The sequence below is a fragment of the Pongo pygmaeus genome, chromosome 4, assembly GCF_028885625.2.
Source record: "Pongo pygmaeus isolate AG05252 chromosome 4, NHGRI_mPonPyg2-v2.0_pri, whole genome shotgun sequence".
Taxonomy (NCBI): domain Eukaryota; kingdom Metazoa; phylum Chordata; class Mammalia; order Primates; family Hominidae; genus Pongo; species Pongo pygmaeus.
Genome location: NC_072377.2, coordinates 5,886,897 through 5,905,433, shown reverse-complemented (window position 1 = coordinate 5,905,433; position 18,537 = coordinate 5,886,897).

The following is an 18,537-nucleotide window of genomic DNA, read 5'->3' as shown; positions in this document are numbered from 1 at the left end:
CTCTTTCATCTGTGGGTTGCTATGCATCAACTCAGGAACATCTATAAGCCTGCAAGCTCAGAGGAACAGATTGCCAGAGAAATAAAAGAAATCCTGCACACAGAGAGCACACGCAGGATCAGGCTAAGCACAGACATGACACACATTGAGCAGTTTCTTGTCACAGTTTGCGTTCTGTCATCTGAGAAGGCTTCAGTCCTTTGTTCAGCATCCACAAGGAAATGCACTCTGACAATTTCCCCAGTTAGGTAGGTTGTGACTACGGCCTGCCTGCAAGGAAGGTCTTGGATGAATTCGATCTTGGGGAGTTTGCCCATTGTGATTTGGAGAGCAGCTCCAAATCAAATACCTTAAGCCAAAACCCACCCAAGGCGATTAATTGTAACCAGCATCTCACAGGAGACACCGCATTGTGCTGCCGATGTATTCTGAGACTTCAGGCCTTGGAATATTCCCCAGGATAATCGAGAAGTTGGACTTATTTCCTCATGAGTTTTTGACAAATTACCAATCTGGCTCCTACACTGTTTATATGTCTTTCCCATCCCTCTCTGGAGAGATAAGGAATCTGGCTCGTAAGAAACAGGTGACTGCTGAGGCTCATAATGAGAAAGCTAATAAAGAAGGAATTTTTAGCAGGATAAGTGGCTTCTTGAATAAAGGATTCCTTTATTACTTCATGAATCACAGTTAAAAGCCAATGTCATGGGGCTGAGGAATTATCTGCAGTTCAGAAAAATGAGGAAGAAACAGAAAAAAGAAACCTAGGAAACTTCTCGGGATGTTGACTCGGTGCAGTCTGTCAGAAATGAATCAAAATAATAATAAAAAAATGACCACTTTATCTTAGGGACTGAGAAACCTAATGACTTCTACGTGTCACTGACATTGGTGCTCAGCCCAGTTTCTGGTGCCTAAGTTTGGTGGTTGTAGTATAGTTATTTGTAAGAACAGAGATAAAACGATGCTTGAGTTATTCACAATTCATCGTTATGATCCAGTTACTAGGGACATAAGGACAGAGAAAAGAAAAACTCAAAAGCAAAAATGAAGCAATGCAGAGACCTGGGTAAAGGGTGGGGGATTATTGATGGAAACTGCGTGGGTGGAGAACGCCCCACCAAGGCTTCCACCCAGACCCCTCAGTTTTCTGGAGTTTTCCATTGCCTGCATGAAGCATCCAGGGGGAGAGAACTGCGCACTCTTTAAGAAGCGCGCCGCTTTGGGAGTCCCCCGAGCCCACAGGAGCCGTCCTGGAGGGCAGGTGAGCGCTCTCAGGGCTGCAGGTGGAACCGTGGCACCACTGGAGAATTCCTGTGAAATCGAAGTGGTCGGTGGGAAGCCAGCGCCGCCGCTCAGCTCAGTAATTGGTTCTCAAGCGGGGAGGTCCCGCGGCGGCAGGGGTAAAGGGAGCGACTCCCCCTCCCCCACCGCTCCCGCCGCCACCACCACCGCTTCCCACGCCCGGCACAGCGTTGATGGGCAGGAGCTGAAGCTGGCAGGTGTCACCGCCAGGTGCCTGGGCGGGGCCGCGCGCTCCCTCTGCTGGCGGAGGCGGGAGCGGGCACACGGGCTGCGGGGACCCGGCCGGATGCCTGGGTCTGTGCGCCAGCAAAGCGAGGCTGGTGTTGCAGGAAATGCTGCTGCGTGCTCCTCCACGTTCGTGTTGGGACCGGCTCGTGATGCTTCAGAGACAGCCTCTGCAAGCCCTGTGGATGTTGACGCATTGAGGGGACAATGGAAATTGGGAACAATAGAAGGGAACCTGTCATCCCCCAGGCCTTGCAGTGTGGATGAAACGCAGCTCGAGTCTCCAGGAAAAACCCGAGCAGTGAGAAAGCAAGTCCATCAGATAATCTCAAAGCCAGAAATGTCACCCATGTGACTCGAGACCCACGTAAATGAAGGCCATGTACCCCCCATCCTCCTCTCTGCCGTGGGAACGCCACCTGACCACGCCCTGCAGAGGGTGCGGGAGAGAGGGGAGTCCCGAGTGGCATCTCCTGGGGAAATGTCTCCAAGGCCCCGCAGGTGCGGACACCACCTCTTCTCTCGGCCTCGTGGCAGCCTGGCCCAGTTCACGTGTCCACGGTAGGCTGCAGTCCGCCGCGTGGGCCCGGCTCTCCCGTCTCGACCGTGGGTCTGTGGGCCAAGGCCTGTGACTTCTGATCCCTGCAGCCTAAGCAATGTTCAGTGATTTCAGAATAAGTAAATATAGGAACAAATTAGGGAGGGCAATGAGAGGGTTAGAAGAGTCTTGAAATGGAGCCTCAATTCCTGGAGCAGATTACTGTGGAAAAGGGAGGGAGGGCAGGAAAGGAGGGAGAGAGGGAGGGAGGGGTAGGGAAAAATAAGCGGGGAGGCAGAGAGAGAGAGAGATCGTTTCATTCAGACAGCACCCTTGAACTCTGTGTTAAAACCTGACCTTTCAGGACATGAGAATCCTCCACCTTAGCCAGCTCGGATTAGTGAGTAAGGAGGAAACAGAACCCCCTAAAAATCACATGAACACGGAGGCATGGCCCAGATGACCCACGATTGCCACAGCCCTGGGGCCACCCTGGGAGCCAGCGATGATGGGGTTACCGGGTGAGAGCAGTGCAGGAGCCCCCTTATACCGTAAGGGCCTCCATGCTCCAATTCCTCTTTCTAAGGAGGTTCTCAGGAGGCAGCTGGGCCACTGCAGCTGCTGCTGGCATCTGGGTTTGGGTGCTCTGGTTGTGGTGGCCTAGAAGGCTGATGGAGTGGACGCTAAGGGACAGTTGCACAAAGGGCTGAGGGCCCTGGGCCATCCCACCAGCACCCTGGGCATCCCCCGAATCCCCTCCAGGGTCCCCCAAGACCTTGCAATCATGGACCACCAAGGCCCTGGTCACTGTCTTAGATGCTGTTGCTTCTGCACCAATGGAAGGAAAAACCCACACACCACCTCCCCTCTTCCACCCTTACCCTCATCTCAGCCCCATGACACCCTCATTCCAGTAACTCCTTCTGTTCAGTCAAATCCATTCCGCAGCTCTCTGGACACAGGGTGAGCACAGCCCTGCTACAGAAAGGCCCCTCTTGCTGTTTTACACAAGACCCCTGCCCTGGGCTAAAGGCCAACTTGGGTCTCTCCAGCGGCTTCAGGGCGCTCCTCTCCTCTGAGGCAGGCGATTCCTTGGATGTCTTATCTCTCTCCCCAGATGGTAGAAACCTGGGAGACAGGATCAATAACTAATTCTTTCTCCCTCAAATAGTGCTTAATACTTAAATATCATAGAACATGATGATTTTTTCAATGAATAAGTAATTAGTACAAAGGCCAGCTTTGATCACTTTACCTGAGGGATCCAGGGTTTATTTTTCCTCTCACAGGATACTAAAATCAAAAACTTATTTGGAGAATAAGGGTCTAGATTGGAATGACTGGGGGAAGTGAGGTGAGGGAAGAAAAATGGAAAAAGAGAGAAATGGAGAGAGAGAGAGAGAGAGAGACTGGTACAGACACCTGCACATTTGGGGATAAACAGCCTGTGCTCTGTGGGAGATGGGAGAGGGACCTGGGTCTTGGGAGCTTGCCCACCACACCCCAGTTTGTTTAGAAAGTGCCTCAGGAGTTCCAGGCAAGCACAGAGGTCCCAGCAGACACCTGAAAAAGGTTTAGAAAACCAGTTTTGTTCAACATCCCAAATCTTTGCGCCACCTTGCAACTTACCAGGGATGCAGTAAGGTTGGAAGCTCTCCATCATTTCTGCTCCCGGAGCGCAGGTGCAAGATCATCCATCCCTGCAGGGGCAGGCAGGTATGCAACAGGTCTGCAGTCTGGCAGGTGGGAAATCCCGTGACTCCCGGTCCCCTCCCTAATTCTCCTAGGAACATGAGGCCCCCCAGTGAGCTCTATTAGTCCTCCATGGGGCTAGGCTTCAGGTGATGGGAGAGCCCTGCCAAGGCTAGCCGTGGATACATTGTGGACAGCACAGTCCATTTTTAAAGCTGCAGGTAGAGCAGAAGTCAGCTGCTAGTACATCCAGCTCTTGAAAGGTGTGTCTGCAGCCTTTCCTGCTGTAGAAATAAAGACAATCAGAATCTGTGTTGAAGAGAGTTAAGAACACACTCCTTAATTCAAATAACATTTTTTACTATACATTTTGGAGAAGTTATTACATTATTATGTTTAAGGTAGAAAAATAGAGCTTACCTGTGAATATCAAAGCAGAATGCATGATTGATTTTCTCTCAGTCTTAATTTAGAACTTTTTGGCAATCAATTATCATAGAGGCAGAAGGAAAGTCAATCCCAGACACTGTGGTCAGAATTACTGCCTAGTTGCAGGCCTCTGGGCACCTTTCAAAGCGAAAGTATCAGTGTCCTTCCTCTACTGCACACATTGGGATTTTCTTACTGTTCTTCTCTACTGATGAAGATGGTGCCATCAGTCCACTTCAGAAGTGCATGTGCTTGGGTCAGTTTCTAAGAGGACACACTGGATTTAGGTGGGTTCACCTGTGCCCTCTGAGCCTGCATAGAATAGGGAAGTCATCATTTCTTATAGTAAGTGACAGAGTTAGTTTCATCTTTTGTCCTTACGGTGGAGCAAAACTCTCTGGATGCATTGGGAAGACGGTGGGGGTAAATTCTGATCACATGCACATATGTTGCAGGAGAGTTGACTCCTCACAGGGCCTGTCAGCCCCCACTTTCTTCTCAAGGGAGGCCATAGCCACTTGGTTGGAGACTGTAGGGAGATGGGATAGGTTGGAATGAGTAAGCAGCTTGTGGGAAAGTAAGTTTCAAGTTAAGCTGTGTCTTCCAGCGCCAACTCCCATGTCAGAGCCAGGGAGACCGGGGAGCTCCCCCTGGGAAGCACCCCCTTCTGCCCCATCTGGGCCTTTTTGTTCAGCACCTACGTGGGTGGCCAAAGCCACGTGCTCCTTGGTTGTTGCCCATTCTTGTGGCTGAGCCTTGGGGCTGATGGAGGTGGGACCAGAGGAGGTCACAGTCCAGCAGGTCCCTGTGTTTCCTGAGCAGCCGGCAGAAAGGCCTTGCCTTCGTGTACTTTACCAAAGAGCAGATGGAGAGTTAGCTGAGCATAAACAAAGAACAGAAAACCTGATTGGAAAAAGGGTCCATTGTCTGTGACTTTCAGCCTCTCACAGGCGGCAGAAATTACTTTTCTGCCTGAGTCATGAGCAGAGCGCAATGCCCACATGATGGCATTTGTTAGGCATGTTGGGTGTGTGTGTTCTGAAGTTTCTAAAACACCCCGGCTGCAGAGCTGCCCACCCAGAGCCCTTCCAGACAAGCTGATGTCCCAGATTGGCTCAGAAAGCTTATTTTTCAGATGGAGCTTGGGCACCCTGAATCTTATGTATAGGTTTGGGCCAAATGCTGTGTGTCCTGTGCTAATTATTTTCTATTTCTGGCCACTGCTGAGGTAGCTACCTGTCTTTATAAATCAGACATATTGGAAACAACATCCAATCCAATTACTACTCCAAAATTTCAACATTTTACAGGCTTTTGTTTGTATTATTTTTGGTAAGAACTATAGACATATATTGCAGCTTAAAGCAACCCAAATTTTCAGATGCATCTAGGCTGGATAACCCAGTTATCTTTCTGACACGTTATATGCATGCCAAGATGTTAGTACGTTTCATGAATCAAATCCAAACTCTCAACTGGCACTTAGTACCCACTGCCATGTGGCCAACCTGTCCCCACTGCTGCATCTGGCACTCTCTCATGCCAACTTCTCCACGCTGCTCACCACTCCCCGTGCACACCCCTCTTATCACTTAGGGCCAGCTCCTTCCACTCTGCCTGACAGAATAGTGTGTGTTTGGAATTGGGGGACTGATGGAGAGGTGTTAATGTAACTTGTCTCCCTTGTGGAAGATAAACTTCTCAAAGACTGTTACATTTATCCTCTATAATATATAGTGCATTGTCTTGCATATAATAAGCCCTCACTAAATATCTACTGACTAATATCTAATATCTGCTGGCAGAGTAACTGAATGAATGAATAAACAAATGACAAGCTTGAGGCTAGTAAGCTAAAGGAATAAATAAATATTTGAGGTTCACAATAATAAACGTCTTAAGTGATACTGTTCTTAGTTGCATTTTCAGAAAGATAAAAGTTTTATCAGACATTTTTTTCTAAGGGAATTTATAACATACCTTTCATAGCCGTGATTTTTATTTTTTTAGAAGGCAAGTTCCATAAGATTTGGGATATGCAGAAGTTTCTTCTTTTAAAGGAAACTACTAGATACATTCTAATTTTGCAAAATAGTTTATCCTAACATTTTTAAATCAATGGTTACCTTTATATTCTCAAAGTATAATTGATTGTCAAGATAATTTTTACCTTTCTAATTAGAGAAGCCTGAGAAGCCACTGATTGTAGAAATTTAGTTTTCTCTATTAATTCCTTGCTGTTTAAGAATTATCTACAGTTTCTAAATGAAAATCAGGCATACAAATGCAAACACACACGCCGGTAAATCCAATGCTTTAATCTGGAAAAACTTTAACGCTTTTGGTTTTATTGTCAATGAGCTAAGCTTTTTTATGTTTTGACCCAAATTTGGTCCTTCTTAATGGGAGGTTGTGCTTGTTGATTCAATTTGGATGTTTAAAATACTTGTAATTGCTGTCTTATTACTCATTCAATCAATCCATATTTATTACGGTATGTCAGATGCCATTATAGCCACTGGGATATCTCTGTGAATTAAATAGACGTAGTTCTTGTATCGAAGAAACAGATGATAAATAAAATATATCAGTGAAACATATAGTATTTTAGGTAATACATATTTTGGAGAGAAATAACCCTGGAGAGATGGCAGGTAGTGTGGGGAGGGTGGTGGTACTTTAACTCTGTTGGTCAGGGAAAGTCTCCTGGGAAGGTGATGTTTGAGTAAAGCTCTGAAAGAGGTACGCGGGAGTCATGAAGAATACTCTGGCCAAGGGAACATTGCTATGACACAGTCAGAGCTCCCTGGCTGACCTGTCGCCTTCCCCACCCACTCTCACCTCACAGCCATCACTCACCTGCACCATGTCAATTGTTCTGCCTTGGCCGGATTACCTGGGCTGCTGACTAGGGGGAGCTGCAGGACCATCTCTGCCCTTGGGGGCTTTGCAGGTGGCTCCACGGCTCAGATGCAGGGCCCCGGCTGGCTCTTTCCTTACACCACCATCATCCACTCTGACAGCACACGGGGCGGCTGCTGTGGGACCACACTGAGAGCAGCAGTCCTCATCTGGTTGATGGAGCTTCCCCTTTGTGGGGACCCACGTGTAGATTTAACTTATCTCTCAAGATGGCTTTACTTTTCCTCTATATAATTCAATATTTATATCATTATAGACATTTTAAATGATCCAAAATTGTGTTCATCTTGAGATATGAGTGTGTAGAATATTGAGCACAGCATATGTAATCACTAAGTTCATGCCTTGAAGATACGTTCAGAATCTATTCCCACTCCATGAAAAGTAAATTGAACCTGCAGTTCCATGCTGGTATCTGCCCTAATCACCAAGGAGAAGGACTGTAGATTCCATTACTATCCAACCTTAGTCCCTATAACAACCTGCATTGTTAGAGGCTTTAAATAATTATTGAAATTCTCCCCAGCTCTCTCATACTCTAATTTAAGACCATTTTTTACGTTCTTTTCTCAATGGGTACATCTCCTTTATAAAATAATCTTTTGTAGTTGTAATCTTTCCATCTTTTCCCTATTACATAAGCCCAGATTGCATAACCACAGCCAGCCTCATGTAAAATTGTCAAATAGGTCTTTCTCTGAGTCTCTTTGTCCTACTTGCAGGCACTCTTAACCAAGACTCAGGCTCTTCTGAAGCAGGAAATGTTCTGGGTATTTCAGATAATACATATTTTGGAGAAAAATAACCCTGGAGAGAGGGCAGGCAGTGTGGGGAGGGTGGTGGTACTTTAACTCCGTTGGTCAGGGAAAGAAAAGCACTGTCACTAAGCTGAGGATAATTTACAGAAGATTTAGCTATTTAAACATTCAGTGCAGTCTGGTTAGTTGCTAATATTACAATATCGGCAATAAATAGTTTCGACACACATCTTGGAGATGACCCTGTCTGCCAACTGTGGTTTCTAAGATACATGTGGTCTCCTGCACATGAGGCCATGGAGCCCATCCTGCTGATAACCTTCATACACTGGGTTTTCTCTGCAGGAATTTGAAAATCCTGTCTGTCTTCTCATAGGTTTTTAAAGTCCTTTCCAAGGTCCTAAGAGTTGTGCTAATGGAATTCTGATGGCATAGCAAGAATCCTTTTGCTCCCCTAAAATGCTCAGTCTTCTGGTAGGGGCAAGTCTTGCCCCTTCCACAGTGGCATGTGACATGCCCTCTCATGTGGATACCGCACAAGTTCATTGCTTTCTGCAAAATACAGTATTACTTGGCTGCCATGTCTTATTTAGTACAATGAGAGATGCTTTCCTTTAGTAGGATCCACATAACTGAATCATGTAATATTCATGTCCCATGTCAACTCTCCAGTCTTTCTATCTATTATCTCTGAGGAAAGCATGACCCAGCTTCACGTGCATACAACGTGATCTGGCTAAGAGGGGATTTATAAAGCCAAGAGAGCATTCCAGGCTAATGGCTGCATGTTTCCCAGCACTGCTGGTAGAGACACGTGGATTTGTGATCAGGAAGGGGTCACACATGTCATCTAATCAAACCCATACAATGTATAGATACATAAACTGAGACCCAAGGAAGTGATGTGACTTGGCCAAATGTCAGAATTTAAAAATACAGGTGTTTTGAATGAATAAGATGTCTGCATCATTCTAATGGTGTTTTAAAAAATATATAATGATTGTCACATGGAAAAAAATAAAGACATGGTCATGATGTCGAAAGATTAGAAACATCTGTCAATGCTGCGATAAATGACAGTTGTAAAGGAGGCATCAAGAGAGGGAAAGAAGGGATAGGTAACAGCAAGTAATGGGTTTGTGTTGGGCCAGGCTGACATAGGCCTCCCTGGGGTTATAACCTTGGGATCTGTATTATTGTAGCACTGATTCTGAATCATATAAACATGCAGAGCTGCATCTATGCTTATCCCTATTCTGTAGGACCACACCTGGGCTGAGGAGGATGTAAACTGGCATGAAGATACCAGGAATCCCAGTGAGTGCATCAACTTACCTTTAAACACATCACCACAGTATCTCACCTCTGGCAGGGGTATGGGAATGGGGAGCTGCACCTTGGTGGCTGCTGGGCTTCCTCAGGAGAGGAAGATGCAATGTCTGCTGCAGGCCCACCCTGCATCCTTCTACAAAGCTAAGTACATTCAATATTGGGTTAAAGATTGCTTATATATCAAGAGCAGAAGAACCAGTTTGACTGGGCCACAACCTCTCCACCATTCAAAAAAATACAAGAAAAAGTAAAAGATCAAAGAAGCAACAAGAAGCAAACAGGAAAGAAATAACAAAAGACAGGCAGTGAGGCAGAAAGTAAGACAGGAATGACATAGGAAACAATAGAAATAAAGAGAAGGAGGGCTGGGTGCAGTGGCTCATGCTTGTAATCTCAGCACTTTGGGAGGCCGAGGCGGGTGCACCACAAGATCAACAGATCGAGACCATCCTGGCCAACAAGGTGAAACGCTGTCTTTACTAAAAATATAAAAATTAGCTGGGCATGGTGTTGTGAGCCTGTAGTCCCAGCTACTCGGGCGGCTGAGGCAGGAGAATCGCTTGAACTGCGAAGTGAAGGTTGCAGTGAGCCGAGATCGCACCACTGCACTCCAGCCTGGGCGACAGGGTGAGACTTCATCTCAAAAATAAATAAATAAATAAATAAAAAATAAAAAATAAAGAGAAGGAGGAAACAAAAGAAAGAAAACGGAGAAAAAGAAGAAAAAGGGAAACAAGACAAAATAGAAAATGAGAAAAAGAAAGGAAAATCGACATTCCATCCCATCATCTAGAGTTGTTCTTCCTTCTCTAACTTCTGAGGCTTGCTCATGGTGGATCCTGGGAGACCCACTGTGGCCTGACAGCCTTGGGAAGTGGGAATGAGCCGTTCTCATCAGTGATCTGCCTTTGTCATTACATAGAAAAGCAACGCCTAGGACAAAAATATAGGAAGCAAAACATTGACAGAGGCTCACGGTGCCTCCTGACCACATCAAATTTACTAATCCCATGTCTTCACCTATACAGTATTCAAACAATAAAGGCTCCCAAGCTGTGATATGTTAAATGCAGGCAATATAGAGACGTAACTTAATACATATCAGCTCACTATCCTTCCCTGATGGCGTACACATTTGTTATCTTTGTGTGATTTTTAAATTATCGTGACTCAGGTACAAATAAGAACAGACTTCTGCATGCCAAGACAAGAAACAGAAAAAGTTTTGAGTAACTGTTACATTGATATTCTTTTAACTTTACTCTGAACCTAATTTTTCCTGTTATAAGAGCACTCACGGAAGTTATGTATTATTTCCAACAAGCAAACATCAAGATTGAGAGTCTCAAATTGAAGTTTGAAGATATATGCTACCAAGGGATACTCCCAAAGATCTTGCATTCTTTTTTTTTTTTTTTTTTTTTTTTTTGGTGTAAAATGCCAAAATATAGAGCGGATGCATGAGGAAGCAATGATTTCAAGTCCTTTCTCATACATCTAGGTGATAATCAGTAACTACTCTAAATGATAACCAAAGACAGATAGAATGAGAAAGAGTAGGGTTGCTTACTAAAATTCATGCTTCTGAAAACTGGGGATATACAAAGGAAGAAACAGGCATAGCCTTGTCAACACTCACACATCAAAAGTGACATCCCTGCACTCTGCAAAGCTGAGAGATGGCTCCAGCAGGCTCTTGATGAGTGACAGCTTCCACCAGGGCTTTAGAGCGAGAACACAGGATCTTTATCCCTGATACTGTCCTCTCCCAGTCCTAACAGTATCCAATACTGCCCCAGGTTCTTCTGTGGAAAAATAAACAAATAAATAAATAACAAGAGAAAAGAAAGAGGAGTTAGAAAAAAGAAAGAAGAGGCACCTGGGGTATGTATTTGTTTCTTCAAAACACAAGTGCCCACCATGTCCTTGTTCTGTGCCAGACATGTGGAGGAGATGGATGTGTGAACAGCTGGTTGCAATTCAATGTGACACGTTAATGGAGTTATGTAATAAGTTGAGTCAAATGAAATTGCCCTTATGAAGGTCTAAATGGTTGGCTAGTATCCATTTCATAAGGTTCAATCTAATATAGAAAGCTCATTCTTTGGCCTCTGAGGTCACAATTGAATAAATCTTAAAGGTTAGCCTGGCATTTTCCAGATGACTGGAAGAGAAAGTTGGTTATAAACAAGAGGAAAAAATGCGCATAGGTCAAGGCAAGGCGATGTGAGGTGCCCCTGTGCTCAGGGAGGGACATAGGGGTCTCCGTGGTTGGGGAAAAGGTGGCTGCTGACAAGTGGTAGGAGTAGCAGAGAGACAAACAGTGTTTTTATCAGCTGGACTGAAGTTGTCTTCATCACTGGTAGGCAACAGAGATCTACCAAATTGTTTAAAATACAAAAATGGGTCATGTGGTGTAATGGTCGATTTTGGGTGTCAACTTGACTGGATTAAGGAATACCTAGATAGCTGGTAAAGCACTATTTCTGGGTGTGTTTATGAGGATGTTTTTGTAAGACTGGCTCCTGAATCAATGGACTAAGTTAAAGAAGAACCACCCTCACCCAATGTAGGTGGAAACCATCCAATTGGCTGAGGACTTGGATAGAACAAAAAGGCAGAGAAAATATAAATTTCTCTCTCTCTCTCTCTCTCTCTTTCCCCTTTGCCCCCTTCTCTCTCTCTCCCTTGCTCCCCTTCTCTCTCACACATACTTTCTCTCTCTCTCTCCCCCTCTCTGCCCCCACCCCTCAGAGCTGGGACACTTTTCTCTTCTTCCCTTGGACATCAGAACTCCAGGTTCCCTGGCCTTCAGACTCTGAGACTTGCACCAGTGGCCCCATGGAGAAAATTTTTACTTTAGCAAAATTGCAAATCATCTCACTCATTCAGTGACTCATAGATCTATTCAATCAAACTGTATTAGACGTGTACACTATGTCAGGAACTGCGATGACTGCTGGAAATTTGTTACCAAAGAGACACAAGCTTTTAATGTAGTTAAAATTTTCCAAAACAAATAGACAAATAACCAATAATGGAAAACATGGAGAACCATGAAAGTTCATAGAAGCTTTCCTTCATGTGATTGAATGAAAAGTATCTCTGCAAGATCCTGAGAAAGAATGGGACATTCAGATAAAGAAGTGCTGTCATTATGAAAGTAGAGCATTTGAAAAAGAGTGTGGAAAACAGAGAAAGAAATAGGGAGATGGAGGGAGAGGAGAGAGAGAGAATGAATGGAGGAAAACAGAGAAAGAGATAGGGAGATGGTGGGAGGGGAGAGAGAGAGGAATGAACGAATGGAGGAAAACAGAGAAAGAGAGAGATGGAGGAAGGGGGGAGAGAGAGAGAGATAATGAATGAATGGAGGAAAACAGAGAAAGAGAGAGGGAGATGGAGAGAGAGAGAGAGAAAGAAAGAGAGAGAGCGAATGAATGCAGGAAAACAGAGAACAAGACAGGGACATGGAGGGGGAAGAGAGAGATAGAGAGAGAAAATGGAGGGTTCAGAAATCTGTCCAAGCCTCAGATTCTAATGTAATATTAATGCACTTCAATATGTCAAGAAGGTAGTCACCCTAAGACAAATTCATTCTCTTTGTGAGCAGGTGCTCTGACCACAGGGTGCCCAGCAGTCTTGAGATCAAGCACATGACTAGAGGTCACTGCTAGGAAGAAGGAAGACCCTCAGGGGATTCACAATTGATGGCACACCATCCACATCAGTCTGAAATTTAACAGCAGGCTGTCTACATTAGTGTGCTGCCTTCAGTCTTCCATGTTGTTGTGACAGATGATTAGCAAAGAAGTGCTTGGGGAATTGTCCCCACTACTCATTATGAATTTATATAAACCATATTGAGTTAAACATCTGTTGGCAAATAAGTTAGCTTCCCAAATCCCACTTCCTATGTCATCTATACATGTGTCTTTGTGATATAATAAAAATTCAGTGGTAAAATATATCAGAAATGCTTTATGCAAAGTTGCATATTAGTTTTGGATTGTAGTTTTCAAAATCCATGTAATATGAGTAGTGGTATGGATATTTAGTGCTCTTTTCCTTAATGCACACATTCATGTCAGTGTTTGCTTGCCATACTGAAGTGAAGAGTAAAAATACAGGATTTAATAAGTAGCAGGTATCCAAACGTAGATGCTCAAGCTGTTTTTTTTTTAACTTAACATTTAGATGTCGAAGTTGTTTTACAAAATAAAATGTGAAGAGAAGATTTGGAAATAAAAATATTGCAAATATGATCATGCACCTGTCTATTAAAGCAAAATTTAAACTCAGATATTTCAATCACATGTATTGATTAGCAAATCACTGAGACCAATCATTGGTTAAACATGCCAAAAACCATAAAAACATTGTTTTGATAAAAACAAACTGAATAATTTGGAGAGTTAATCTCATTCAGAAAAACTTTAAAAGCTGGTAAATATATTTTGCTGAAAGACATGGAAGCACCAGCAAGGTATTGAAGTAATTACAGGACAAGGCAAGTGAGAAGAAGAAAGTCTCCAAAGGCAAGCCCAGCACTTTGACCTTCCTTTCCTCTAGGAACATCTACTGATTCCAGAAAGTTGAGAGACTAAGAAACAAAACAAGCTTTTGGCATACTTTTGAGTCTGAGAGACAAAAATTGGAGTCCAGGGCCCGCCTTGTGGGGTGGTCTGTGTGCTGAGCTGAGAACCTGAAGGACCACACCATGAGAGAGTGAGCACGCTAAAAACAGGCCAGATTACATAGGCTGAACTCCAGGCTTCAATCATCACAGTCCCTAGATTACTGATGCCCAGATCCACCCACCAGAGGCAAATGGGGATATTCTTTGCAAGATCTCATTGGCTTGGAGATCACATTATTTCTGGTTTATTCATTATCAATTTTTAATACTTAATCATAGGCAATCATGCAAATAATGAGAAAAGAACACATTTCGAAAAGTGACAGACAATATAAACAGACTCAGGGGATTTAGATAATAGAGTTGTCTGACACAAAATTTAAAATAAATGTGCTTAACATCTTTAGTAATATAAAAGCAAGACTAAACATTTTGGTTAAAAAAATGAAAATTATGAAACAGAACCAAGTGGAATTTCTGTATATAAAAAAATAAAAATAAGAACACAATAAGTGTGTTTAATATCCAAATAAACACAGATGAATAAAACATTCCATGAATTGAAAGATAGAGGAAAACAAAACATTCAGAATGAAAGACGCAGGAAAAAGAGGCTGGATGATGGAGAATGGGGTCAGAAGAGAGAGTAAAAGCTGCAGGAGGTAGGGAGATGGTCTTACATACACACAATTGGAGTTCCAGTAGGAGAGAAAAAGAGAAAGGAGCAGAAGTGACCTAAAGGCCAAGAGATTTCCCAAACTGATGAAAAACCACAGGAAACTAATTCAAGAAGCCCTGCAACCCCTCATAAAATAAACATACACAAAAACAAATATACACAAAAACAAATACACACAACAAAAAAATTTAAAGAGAATGAAAAATATTTAAAAGTAGCCAGAGGAAAAATAACACAGCATATCCAAACAAGTAACAATTAAACCATTCAGTTGATTTCTCAATAGAAACTAAGGAAGACAGAAGGCCATAGAATGAGCTCAGCAAAGGCTCAATTAAAAATAAAAGTTTATCTAGAATTCTATATCCACTAAAACTATGCTTTAAAGATGAAAGTGAAATACAGAATATAGTACCAAAGGATCCCCTTTAGGTAGAAAATTATCCCAGGTAATAACACAGATGCAGGGAGAATAGATGACAGGAAAATGATAAACGTGGTGAATTTACATGAATGTGTTCTGAATAAAATAGTTATTAATAATTTACCGTGGAGTCGAGGTCAGGAAATTGAGACCATCCTGGCTAACACGGGGAAACTCCGTCTCTACTAAAAATACAAAAAAAAAAAAAATTAGCAGGGCATGGTGGCCGGCGCCTGTAGTGCCAGCTACTAGGGAGCCTGAGGCAGGAGAATGGTGTGAACCCAGGAGGCGGAGCTTGCAGTGAGCCGAGATGGCGCCACTGCTCTCCAGCCTGGGAGACAGAGCAAGACTCTGTCTCAAAAAAAAAAAAAAAAAAAAATATATATATATATATATAGATATATATAAAATAATTTAACGTGAGTTTTCAAAAAATGCAAAATTTAAATCAAAATAATAGTAGTGTAAAAATAAGAAGGTAAATGAGTGAAAATATACCAAGGTTCTCATTTTCTTGGAAATGAGTTCAAAAACGAAGCAGAAAACAGATTTAGAAAGTTCAGGTTGTCTACTGCAATTTCCACAGGTAATTACATTATAGTAGGTAGACACTGGAAGGATGAAAGAGTGTAAATATAATAGAAAGCGAAAATGAAATAAAATAGTTTCAATAATTTTATAAGAAGGAAAGAAAAAAGATCATAGTCAAGACAATTAGAAAACAAGAGTCAGGAGTTTTAAAAAGCAAGTGTATTAATAGTCATATTAAATGTAAATTGACTATGAATTAAAGAATAAAGAAAACAAAGCTCTTCATTCTGAAAAACAAGTACAAGTATACGCTCCTGGTAAGAAACACACTGACACAATATAAATAGAGAAAGCTTGGAACAAAAATGATGGGGAAAATTACACCATGTAAATATTAACCAAGAAGTGCCACTGTACCGTATTCATATGGCTGAAAAGCAACTTCACAGCAAAACATGTTACTGGAGAAAGAGAGTGACATTCTATAATGGTAAGTCTCAATTCATCAGGAACACATAACAAATCAATCGTAGTATATAACTAATGACACACAGCCTAAAAATAGATAAAGCACACTTTTACAGAACTAAAAAGGAAATAGGCAAATCCACTATCACATTGGAAAATCTCAACAAACTTCTGTCTACAAACAGTAGAAGAAATAGACAAAACCGTTAGGAAAGGTATAGAAGATACCAGCAAAACCATAACATGCATAGATCACTACATCCATCAATTCATGAATCCCATGCTTTTCAGCTGCACATAAAACAGTATTTTTAGATGACCATATTCTGGTCCACATAGCAAGTCGCCACTGATTTCCAACGATTGAAATCACGTACAGTATAGTCTCTGAACACATCATACCTAAGCTAAAAATTGGTAAAAGAAAGATAACTGGAAAACATCTTGGTTTTGGAAATTATGCAATAACGTTGTAAACAACCCATTGAATTTCAAATGCTTTGAACTGAATTATAACAAAACTAATACATGTGGGAGGTAGCTAGCATGTTGAAAACAATGTGGAGATATAAATGTATATTTCAAGAAAATTAAAAAGTTGAAAAGTATTGTTGTAAGCATCCATCTCAAGTAGTTAGAAAAATAATAGAAAATTAAATCTCCGTAAAGAAAAGACAGAAAATGGGAAGAGAAGTAACTAGCAGCTGGGCACTGTGGCTCACGCCTGTAATCCCAGCACTTTGGGAGGCCGACGTAGGAGGATCTTCTGGCTTTATATGCCCATCTCGGGGCTTGGTTTGTAAGAGCATGACCTGATGGACTGGACCTTCTCAGTGTGACAACACATCACGTTTCCCAGCCTGTGATGCTGAGGTCAGACCTTAACCCACGTTCTAGTCAGGACACAAGTCCGCATCATTTATCCACCTTTGGCCACGTTCTGACTTCTCCAGTGGGAAACTTCAACAATATTATGGGCAGGAGCAAGAATGAGAACCACACCCCTGGGAGATCAATTCTGAGATGGATGAAACACTAGAATGAAGAAAAGAAACTGAAAAACTGATTCATAGTGAACATGTTATTGATAAAACTCCAATCTACAAGCATTTCTTTGTATCAGGAGAAATAAAAGAGTTTTGAACATTTTGTATGAAGCAAAATGTAGTAAACACACAGCAAACAAGGTCTCCATTATTATTAACTAGATATATACAGTGTCATGGGTGAGGCCTTTTTTTGGTGTCTGTGACATATTGTTTTATTTCAGTGAAAATAAATACATTTCGAAGAAATTTCAAAAGTTGAATCTCTCAGAACCCCAGCCTGCACTCCTAATTTTCTTATAAGGTCATGGACGTTACGATTTTGAATTCTGTCACATTGAATTATCAGCCTAATTGTTGGAAGAGAAACAATGAAGACCACTGGGTTTCTAACCAGATGTATTTCTTTGCCTAAATGAGAGGACTCTCTCCAAGTCAATTCATTCCATACATTCGGAAAAGGTTTTAAAAATGCAAGATGAGAACTAAGGTTAAATAATAACACCGTGAAACGTCTGAGAAGCCTTGACCTTTCTTTTATTCCAAATAAACAACTGTCTCTCTGATCTTGTCAATTCAACGTGTCAGTAGCTAGGAGCTTAAAATTCTTGTCCCAGGACAGGGGCAGAAGAACTTAAGTGTGCCAAGTTTTTGAGGAAGGAGCTAGGCACTAAAACGAGTTGGTGTTCAGTTCTGACCTCTCTTCTCCTTCTCCTTCTCCTTCTTCTTCTTCTTCTTCTTTGAGATGGAGTCTCACTCTGTCGCCCAGGCTGGAGTGCACTCGTGCATTCTCGGCTCACTGCAACCTGGGCCTCCCATAGTTTTGACCTCTTTTAGCATGAAGAAAGAAAACCTTGGAAAACTGTGTAAAAAACTGTCCTGGAAAACAATTTGGCCTATGCGTCAGGAACTTTGCAATGTTCTTACCCTTGTCATTGGCCCTTCCAGATCTCGAAACATGTCCTAAGGAAAAACTCGTTCAATAATTTCAACTCATTGTTTACTTTGTGTCTTGTGCCAGACACCATTTATGATACTGAGTCACAGATGTCTCTTTCTGCCCTTAGTGTTTACACTTTACTAAGAGAAACAGATATGAAACAAATAATGATCCTCAAATATAATTCTCACTGAGAGAGCTTTAATAGTGAAAAGCCAGCGAAAAAGTGTCCTTTGTATGGAAATTGTTATATTAACTATAGGAGACAAAATATTCAACACAGTAAATTTAGCACAGACATTTATTTCCATTTCTTCCTCAAATATTACCAAATTACCAAAAAATGTATAAGGCCACATAGAAAAGATAATAGAAAACAGCTGCCTACCTGAGGTATTTTCAAAATTTTGAGGAAAACATGGGGATTTGGAGGACAGCCTGATTTATCAGACCTGAGGAAGCAGGAACTTAGATAGAGTGACCACCTCTGACCCAAGAACTCAGAAAAACCCATGCCTTTCAGGCACCAGTGACATGGGATGGAGGCATGAGGCCCTGTGCAGAAACAGAGTATTGACTAAAGCCTCTAGAAAAAGATGTCCTCTCCCTATT